This window comes from Salvelinus alpinus, chromosome 11 (assembly GCF_045679555.1).
Source record: "Salvelinus alpinus chromosome 11, SLU_Salpinus.1, whole genome shotgun sequence".
NCBI lineage: Eukaryota > Metazoa > Chordata > Actinopteri > Salmoniformes > Salmonidae > Salvelinus > Salvelinus alpinus.
The window spans coordinates 10,930,564-10,940,565 of NC_092096.1; positions in this window are offsets into that span (position 1 = coordinate 10,930,564).

Sequence of the window (10,002 nt, forward strand, 5' to 3'; positions counted from 1 at the left end):
AACATGGCGTTCTTCTGACTCCCCAACCACCTCTCTAAATTAAACGTTATTTTTGGGACTGAAGTCAGCCAGTGCCGAGGAGGTCCAATCAGGATACAGCCTCCGTCTCAGTCCATCAAACAGCCAGGCTGCAGGAGGTCCAATCAGGATACAGCCTCCGTCTCAGTCCATCAAACAGCCAGGCTGCAGGAGGTCCAATCAGGATACAGCCTCCGTCTCAGTCCATCCCACAGCCAGGCTACCAGGCTGCAGGAGGGCCAATCAGGATACAGCCTCCGTCTCAGTCCATCCCACAGCCAGGCTGCAGGAGGTCCAATCAGGATACAGCCTCCGTCTCAGTCCATCAAACAGCCAGGCTGCAGGAGGTCCAGTCAGGATACAGCCTCCGTCTCAGTCCATCAAACAGCCAGGCTGCAGGAGGTCCAATCAGGATACAGCCTCCGTCTCAGTCCATCCCAAAGCCAGGCTGCCAGGCTGCAGGAGGGCCAATCAGGATTCAGCCTCCATCTCAATCCATCCCAAAGCCAGGTTGCCAGGCTGCAGGAAGGTGAAACAATATTTAAACTCCGTCTCAGTCCATCCCACAGCCAGGCTACCAGGCTGCAGGAGTAGCCAGCCATGTGTTTTATATTTGATAAGCTCCAGCATGAAATACAGAAAGTTGTAAATACTTGACAGGAGAGATGCCAGCAGGCCTGAAAGCCTCCGCAATTACTGTACTGCTGAGGCCATTTGACCATTTTACCAGCATGTCATTATCATCCCCAAAATGGACTCCTTTCTTCTCTGTGTCTCAGACTATTGGCCCAACCTGCTGAGGGGTTGTGAAGGACTTGTGCTCCCACCTTCATGGAGTCCCTTTGGTTATATTCTAATGTCATGTATCACCTCCATGACCGTCACATGGGTCATATGGGTGCTGGTCTAAAGTAGTGTACTATATAGGGAATAGGGAACTATGTGGGACACAGCCTCACAGTCTTTTTATAATATATGCCCAATGCTGTATGGTGATTGGTTGTTATCTATTCTAGAAATCTAGCCAATCAAAACGTCCAGTCAAGATGTTACCGTATAATTGCAGATGGGAGATTAAGATGGCAGGATGAAACATTTCAAAGGATTTAAAGGGATATTTCTATATTTCTGTTACAGTAGTGTACTATATAGGGAATAGGGAACTATGTGGGACACAGCCTCAGTCTTTTTTATAAGCGTGCATAATGCAAAAGGTTTTGGAGTGAGCGTGAGAGGCTAGTTTCTTCTGCTGCGTGTGTTAGCCCTGTTTGATATCATCAGTCTGATAAGAGACCTAATTTATTCATATCCACGTCTAGAAATATCCCCTTAAAATCCTTTGAAATGTTCCATCCTGCCATCTTAATCTCCCATCTCCAATCATACGGTAACATCTTGACTGGACGTTTTGATTGGCTAGATTTCTGGAATAGATAACAACCAATCACCATACAGCATTGGGCATTCCTGTCAAGATTGTAATAACAATAACAACTGCTGGTCCACGACCCCACGACCCTCCAGCCCTCCAATCTCCCAACCCTCCAATCTCCCAAGCCTCCAATCTCCCAAGCCTCCAATCTCCCAAGCCTCCAATCTCCCAACCCTCCAATCTCCCAACCCTCCTATCTCCCAAGCCTCCAATCTCCCAAGCCTCCAATCTCCCAAGCCTCCAATCTCCCAACCCTCCAATCTCCCAAGCCTCCAATCTCCCAACCCTCCAATCTCCCAAGCCTCCAATCTCTCAAGCCTCCAGCCCTCCAATCCCCAAAGCCTCCAACCATCCAATCTCCCAAACCTTCAATCCCTCAAGCCTCCACATTTAAATTCATGGAGACATATTTATGTTAAATGAACACAAGGTTAATTAGCAACCAATTTAATTAATATTTTTACCTGGCAAACAAGAACAGAGAACAGGGAGGATCTTTACCTCGGGCAGGGTGACAGTGACCCTAATTAAAGGGATTTGTTCTTTAGAAGAAAATCATGGCTGCCCATTTTCCCCCGTTAGTAATGGAACTAGAGAGGAGAGCGATGAACACAGCTGTTGCTTTGAAATGACCCGGTGAAGGGAGGGAGAGGAAGAGGGAGGTATGGAGAAAGAGACGGGGGGAGAGGGGGGGGGGGGCATAACTCTGTGCTCTGTTATGGGTCTTGATAATAGGGCAGGATCAAGACCCAGCTACACTATCAGCTCTATCTCTAATGGCCGTCAATGATGAGAGTGGGGTTTTCAATGACCAGCCATGTATTGTGTGTGTGTCGCTGGCGTGTGAGTGTTCAGTGTTCAGGAGTAGGGAACTAAATGTAGTACAACTAGTCAGTTAACTACATTTCGCAGTAGCTTGGTGGTAGTTGAACTACATTCAAATGGACTACTTTTTTGTCATGTAGCGGTGTAGCTAACTACTGGAACTACACACTACTGTTTACCATGTAGCGGTGTAGCTAACTACTGGAACTACACACTACTGTTTTACCATGTAGCGGTGTAGCTAACTAGTGGAACTACACACTACTGTTTTACCATGTAGTGGTGTAGCTAACTAGTGGAACTACACACTACTGTTTTACCATGTAGTGGTGTAGCTAACTAGTGGAACTACACACTACTGTTTTACCATGTAGCGGTGTAGCTAACTAGTGGAACTACACACTACTGTTTTACCATGTAGTGGTGTAGCTAACTAGTGGAACTACACACTACTGTTTTACCATGTAGCGGTGTAGCTAACTAGTGGAACTACACACTACTGTTTTACCATGTAGCGGTGTAGCTAACTACTGGAACTACACACTACTGTTTTACCATGTAGCGGTGTAGCTAACTACTGGAACTACACACTACTGTTTTACCATGTAGCGGTGTAGCTAACTACTGGAACTACACACTACTGTTTTACCATGTAGCGGTGTAGCTAACTACTGGAACTACACACTACTGTTTTACCATGTAGCGGTGTAGCTAACTACTGGAACTACACACTACTGTTTTACCATGTAGTGGTGTAGCTAACTACTGGATCTACACACTACTGTTTTACCATGTAGCGGTGTAGCTAACTACTGGAACTACAGACTACTGTTTTACCATGTAGCGGTGTAGCTAACTACTGGAACTACAGACTACTGTTTTACCATGTAGCGGTGTAGCTAACTACTGGAACTACACACTACTGTTTTACCATGTAGCGGTGTAGCTAACTACTGGAACTACACACTACTGTTTTACCATGTAGCGGTGTAGCTAACTAGTGGAACTACACACTACTGTTTTACCATGTAGCTAACTACTGGAACTACACACTACTGTTTTACCATGTAGCTAACTACTGGAACTACACACTACTGTTTTACCATGTAGCGGTGTAGCTAACTACTGGAACTACACACTACTGTTTTACCATGTAGCGGTGTAGCTAACTACTGGAACTACACACTACTGTTTTATCATGTAGCGGTGTAGCTAACTACTGGATCTACACACTACTGTTTTACCATGTAGCTAACTACTGGAACTACACACTACTGTTTTACCATGTAGCTAACTACTGGAACTACACACTACTGTTTTACCATGTAGCGGTGTAGCTAACTACTGGAACTACACACTACTGTTTTACCATGTAGCGGTGTAGCTAACTACTGGAACTACACACTACTGTTTTATCATGTAGCGGTGTAGCTAACTACTGGAACTACACACTACTGTTTTACCATGTAGCGGTGTAGCTAACTACTGGAACTACACACTACTGTTTTACCATGTAGCGATGTAGCTAACTACTGGAACTACACACTACTGTTTTACCATGTAGCGGTGTAGCTAGTTACTGGAACTACACACTACTGTTTTACCATGTAGCGGTGTAGCTAACTACTAAACTACACACTACTGTTTTACCATGTAGCGATGTAGCTAACTACTGGAACTACACACTACTGTTTTACCATGTAGCAATGTAGCTAACTACTGGAACTACACACTACTGTTTTACCATGTAGCGGTGTAGCTAGTTACTGGAACTACACACTACTGTTTTACCATGTAGCGGTGTAGCTAACTACTGGAACTACACACTACTGTTTTACCATGTAGCTAGTTACTGGAACTACACACTACTGTTTTACCATGTAGCGGTGTAGCTAACTACTAAACTACACACTACTGTTTTACCATGTAGCGATGTAGCTAACTACTGGAACTACACACTACTGTTTTACCATGTAGCAATGTAGCTAACTACTGGAACTACACACTACTGTTTTACCATGTAGCGGTGTAGCTAACTACTGGAACTACACACTACTGTTTTACCATGTAGCGATGTAGCTAACTACTGGAACTACACACTACTGTTTTACCATGTAGCGTTGTAGCTAACTACTGGAACTACACACTACTGTTTTACCATGTAGCGGTGTAGCTAACTACCGGAACTACACACTACTGTTTTACCATGTAGCGGTGTAGCTAACTACTGGAACTGCACACTACTGTTTTACCATGTAGCGGTGTAGCTAACTACTGGAACTACACACTACTGTTTTACCATGTAGCGGTGTAGCTAACTACTGGAACTACAGACTACTGTTTTACCATGTAGCTAACTACTGGAACTACACACTACTGTTTTACCATGTAGCGGTGTAGCTAACTACTGGAACTACACACTACTGTTTTACCATGTAGCTAACTAGTGGAACTACACACTACTGTTTTACCATGTAGCGGTGTAGCTAACTACTGGAACTACACACTACTGTTTTATCATGTAGCGGTGTAGCTAACTACTGGAACTACACACTACTGTTTTACCATGTAGCGGTGTAGCTAACTACTGGAACTACACACTACTGTTTTACCATGTAGCTAACTACTGGAACTACACACTACTGTTTTACCATGTAGCTAACTAGTGGAACTACACACTACTGTTTTACCATGTAGCGGTGTAGCTAACTACTGGAACTACACACTACTGTTTTATCATGTAGCGGTGTAGCTAACTACTGGAACTAAACACTACTGTTTTACCATGTAGCGGTGTAGCTAACTACTGGAACTACACACTACTGTTTTATCATGTAGCGGTGTAGCTAACTACTGGATCTACACACTACTGTTTTACCATGTAGCTAACTACTGGAACTACACACTACTGTTTTACCATGTAGCGGTGTAGCTAGTTACTGGAACTACACACTACTGTTTTACCATGTAGCGGTGTAGCTAACTACTGGAACTACACACTACTGTTTTACCATGTAGCGGTGTAGCTAACTACTAAACTACACACTACTGTTTTACCATGTAGCGATGTAGCTAACTACTGGAACTACACACTACTGTTTTACCATGTAGCAATGTAGCTAACTACTGGAACTACACACTACTGTTTTACCATGTAGCGGTGTAGCTAACTACTGGAACTACACACTACTGTTTTACCATGTAGCGGTGTAGCTAACTCCTGGAACTACACACTACTGTTTTACCATGTAGCGGTGTAGCTAACTACTGGAACTACACACTACTGTTTTACCATGTAGCAGTGTAGCTAACTACTGGAACTAAACACTACTGTTTTACCATGTAGCGGTGTAGCTAACTACTGGAACTACACACTACTGTTTTACCATGTAGCGGTGTAGCTAACTACTGGAACTACACACTACTGTTTTACCATGTAGCGGTGTAGCTAACTACTGGAACTACAGACTACTGTTTTACCATGTAGCGGTGTAGCTAACTACTGGATCTACACACTACTGTTTTACCATGTAGCGGTGTAGCTAACTACTGGAACTACAGACTACTGTTTTACCATGTAGCGGTGTAGCTAACTACTGGAACTACAGACTACTGTTTTACCATGTAGCGGTGTAGCTAACTACTGGAACTACAGACTACTGTTTTACCATGTAGCGGTGTAGCTAACTACTGGAACTACACACTACTGTTTTACCATGTAGCAGTGTAGCTAACTACTGGAACTAAACACTACTGTTTTACCATGTAGCGGTGTAGCTAACTACTGGAACTACACACTACTGTTTTACCATGTAGCGGTGTAGCTAACTACTGGAACTACACACTACTGTTTTACCATGTAGCGGTGTAGCTAACTACTGGAACTACAGACTACTGTTTTACCATGTAGCGGTGTAGCTAACTACTGGATCTACACACTACTGTTTTACCATGTAGCGGTGTAGCTAACTACTGGAACTACAGACTACTGTTTTACCATGTAGCGGTGTAGCTAACTACTGGAACTACAGACTACTGTTTTACCATGTAGCGGTGTAGCTAACTACTGGAACTACAGACTACTGTTTTACCATGTAGCGGTGTAGCTAACTACTGGAACTACAGACTACTGTTTTACCATGTAGCGGTGTAGCTAACTACTGGAACTACACACTACTGTTTTACCATGTAGCTAACTACTGGAACTACACACTACTGTTTTACCATGTAGCTAACTACTGGATCTACACACTACTGTTTTACCATGTAGCGGTGTAGCTAACTACTGGAACTACACACTACTGTTTTACCATGTAGCGATGTAGCTAACTACTGGAACTACAGACTACTGTTTTACCATGTAGCGGTGTAGCTAACTACTGGAACTACAGACTACTGTTTTACCATGTAGCGGTGTAGCTAACTACTGGAACTACAGACTACTGTTTTACCATGTAGCGGTGTAGCTAACAACTGGAACTACACACTACTGTTTTACCATGTAGCGATGTAGCTAACTACTGGAACTACAGACTACTGTTTTACCATGTAGCGGTGTAGCTAACTACTGGAACTACAGACTACTGTTTTTGCAAAAATAAAATATGCGTGAAGAATGCAATATGTTTACAGACAGACAGGCATGCAGGCACGCAGGCAGGCAGGCAGGCAGGCAGGCAGGCAGGCAGGCAGGCAGGCAGGCAGGCAGGCAGGCAGGCACGCAGGCAGGCAGGCACGCAGGCACGCAGGCAGGTAGGCAGGCAGGCAGGCACGCAGGCAGGCAGGCAGGCAGGCAGGCAGGCAGGCACGCAGGCAGGCAGGCAGGCAGGCAGGCAGGCAGGTAGGCAGGCAGGCAGGCAGGCAGGCAGGTAGGCAGGCAGGCACGCAGGCACGCAGGCAGGCAGGCAGGCAGGCAGGCAGGTAGGCAGGCAGGCAGACTGGCAGGCAGGTAGGCAGGCAGGCACGCAGGCAGGCAGGCAGGCAGGCAGGCAGGCAGGCAGGCAGACTGGCAGGCAGGTAGGCAGGCAGACAGGCAGGCAGGCACGCAGGCACGCAGGCAGGCAGGCAGGCAGGCAGGCACGCAGGCAGGCAGACTGGCAGGCAGGTAGGCAGGCAGACAGACAGGCAGGTAGACAGGCAGGCAGGCAGTCAGACAGACAGACAAGCAGGCAGGCAGACATGCAGGCAGACAGGCAGACAGACAGGCATGCAGACAGGTAGGCAAACAGGGAGTTCTGTCCATCAGATCCCACAGTCAACATATCCATCCATTGTCTTTGGCGATCTTCAGAACTGAAGCCCGTCAATAAATCATCCGTCTCATCTGAATACACGGACAATGAATAGGAATAACTTAGGCTAAGTCCCAAATGGCATCATGCCCCCTATATAGGGCACACCTTCTGACCAGAGCTCTATTGTTCCTGGTCTAAAGTAGTGCACTTCATAGGGAATAGTGTGACATTTGGGATGCACCCTCCCTCCCCTCTTTTCATCCCCAGTCGGCTGAATGCTGTACACCCTCAGTCAGCAGATTTTATCAGCATGATTAATGCGGTGCTTGAGCCCAAATTAGTTTCTTTTTGTCATTGTGAGCATCAATGTCTCTCTGTCTCTGTCTCTCTTTCTCACTCTCCTTCTCTCACTTTCTCTCTCTGTCTCTCCATCTCTCTCTCTTTCTCACACTCTCTCTCTCTCTGTCTCCCCATCTCTCTCTCTTTCTCTCTCTCTCCCTCTCTCTCTGTTTATAGCGGGGGTTTGGCATGGTGTGCTGCCAATGTGATGTCACTCAAGGTCAAGATGAATTGTCCTTTGCATATTGATAAGGCCTAGAGAAAAAAACAGACCGAGACAGAGAAAGAGAAGAGTGATATATATATATATATATAGAGAGAGAGAGAGAGAGAGAGAGAAAGAGACAGCCCCAATCAGTCAGGTGGAACAGTGGTGTTTATCCTAGATCCACCCTCCCTACTGTTGATGAGAGCAGAACAATCGGCCTGTGCTGTACTGTACAACGTCAATGCAGCAAACCCCAGAACCAGCCCCAACTCAATGCAGGGGAGATGTACTGATATGTCAATGCAGGGGAGAGGTACTGATATGTCAATGCAGGGGAGAGGTACTGATATGTCAATGCAGGGGAGAGGTACTGATATGTCAATGCAGGGGAGAGGTACTGATATGACAATGCAGGGGAGAGGTACTGATGTGTCAATGCAGGGGAGAGGTACTGATATGTCAATGCAGGGGAGAGGTACTGATATGTCAATGCAGGGGAGAGGTACTGATATGGAGGAACGGGAAAGAGATCAAACAACTACTGGTCTACTCTTACTAGTAGTACTACTAATATCACTCATATTACGTGAGCTGAGGAAAGAAGTGGCCGTTAATGTAGGCCTCTACATCTCCAGAAGGATTTTAGCTGAGCAATTCAGCTGAGCAAACTGGATCCAGAAGAGTCTGTCAGCCATAGTCCCCTGAGTCTGACTAACTGAGTCTGTCAGCCATAGTACCATGAGTCTAACTAACAGTGTCTGTCAGCCATAGTCCCCTGAGTCTTATTAACAGTGTCTGTCAGCCATAGTCCCCTGAGTCTTATTAACAGTGTCTGTCAGCCATAGTCCCCTGAATCTTATTAACAGTGTCTGTCAGCCATAGTCCCCTGAGTCTTATTAACAGTGTCTGTCAGCCATAGTCCCCTGAGTCTTATTAACAGTGTCTGTCAGCCATAGTCCCCTGAGTCTTATTAACAGTGTCTGTCAGCCATAGTCCCCTGAGTCGTATTAACAGAGTCTGTCAGCCATAGTCCCCTGAGTCGTATTAACAGTGTCTGTCAGCCATAGTCCCCTGAGTCGTATTAACAGAGCCTGTCAGCCATAGTCCCCTGAGTCTGACTAACTGAGTCTGTCAGCCATAGTACCATGAGTCTTACTAACAGTCTGTCAGCCATAGTACCATGAGTCTAACTAACAGTGTCTGTCAGCCATAGTCCCCTGAGTCTTACTAACAGAGTCTGTCAGCCATAGTCCCCTGAGTCTTACTAACAGAGTCTGTCAGCCATAGTCCCCTGAGTCTTATTAACAGAGCCTGTCAGCCATAGTCCCCTGAGTCTTACTAACAGTCTGTCAGCCATAGTACCATGAGTCTAACTAACAGTGTCTGTCAGCCATAGTCCCCTGAGTCTTACTAACAGAGTCTGTCAGCCATAGTCCCCTGAGTCTTACTAACAGAGTCTGTCAGCCATAGTCCCCTGAGTCTTATTAACAGTGTCTGTCAGCCATAGTCCCCTGAGTCTTATTAACAGAGTCTGTCAGCCATAGTCCCCTGAGTCTAATTAACAGAGCCTGTCAGCCATAGTCCCCTGAGTCTTACTAACAGTCTGTCAGCCATAGTACCATGAGTCTTACTAACAGAGTATGTCAGCCATAGTCCCCTGAGTCTTATTAACAGAGTCTGTCAGCCATAGTCCCCTGAGTCTTACTAACAGAGTCTGTCAGCCATAGTCCCCTGAGTCTTACTAACAGAGTCTGTCAGCCATAGTACCATGAGTCTAACTAACAGAGTCTGTCAGCCATAGTCCCCTGAGTCTTACTAACAGAGTCTGTCAGCCATAGTACCATGAGTCTTACTAACAGAGTCTGTCAGCCATAGTCCCCTGAGTCTTACTAACAGAGTCTGTCAGCCATAGTACCATGAGTCTAACTAACAGAGTCTGTCAGCCA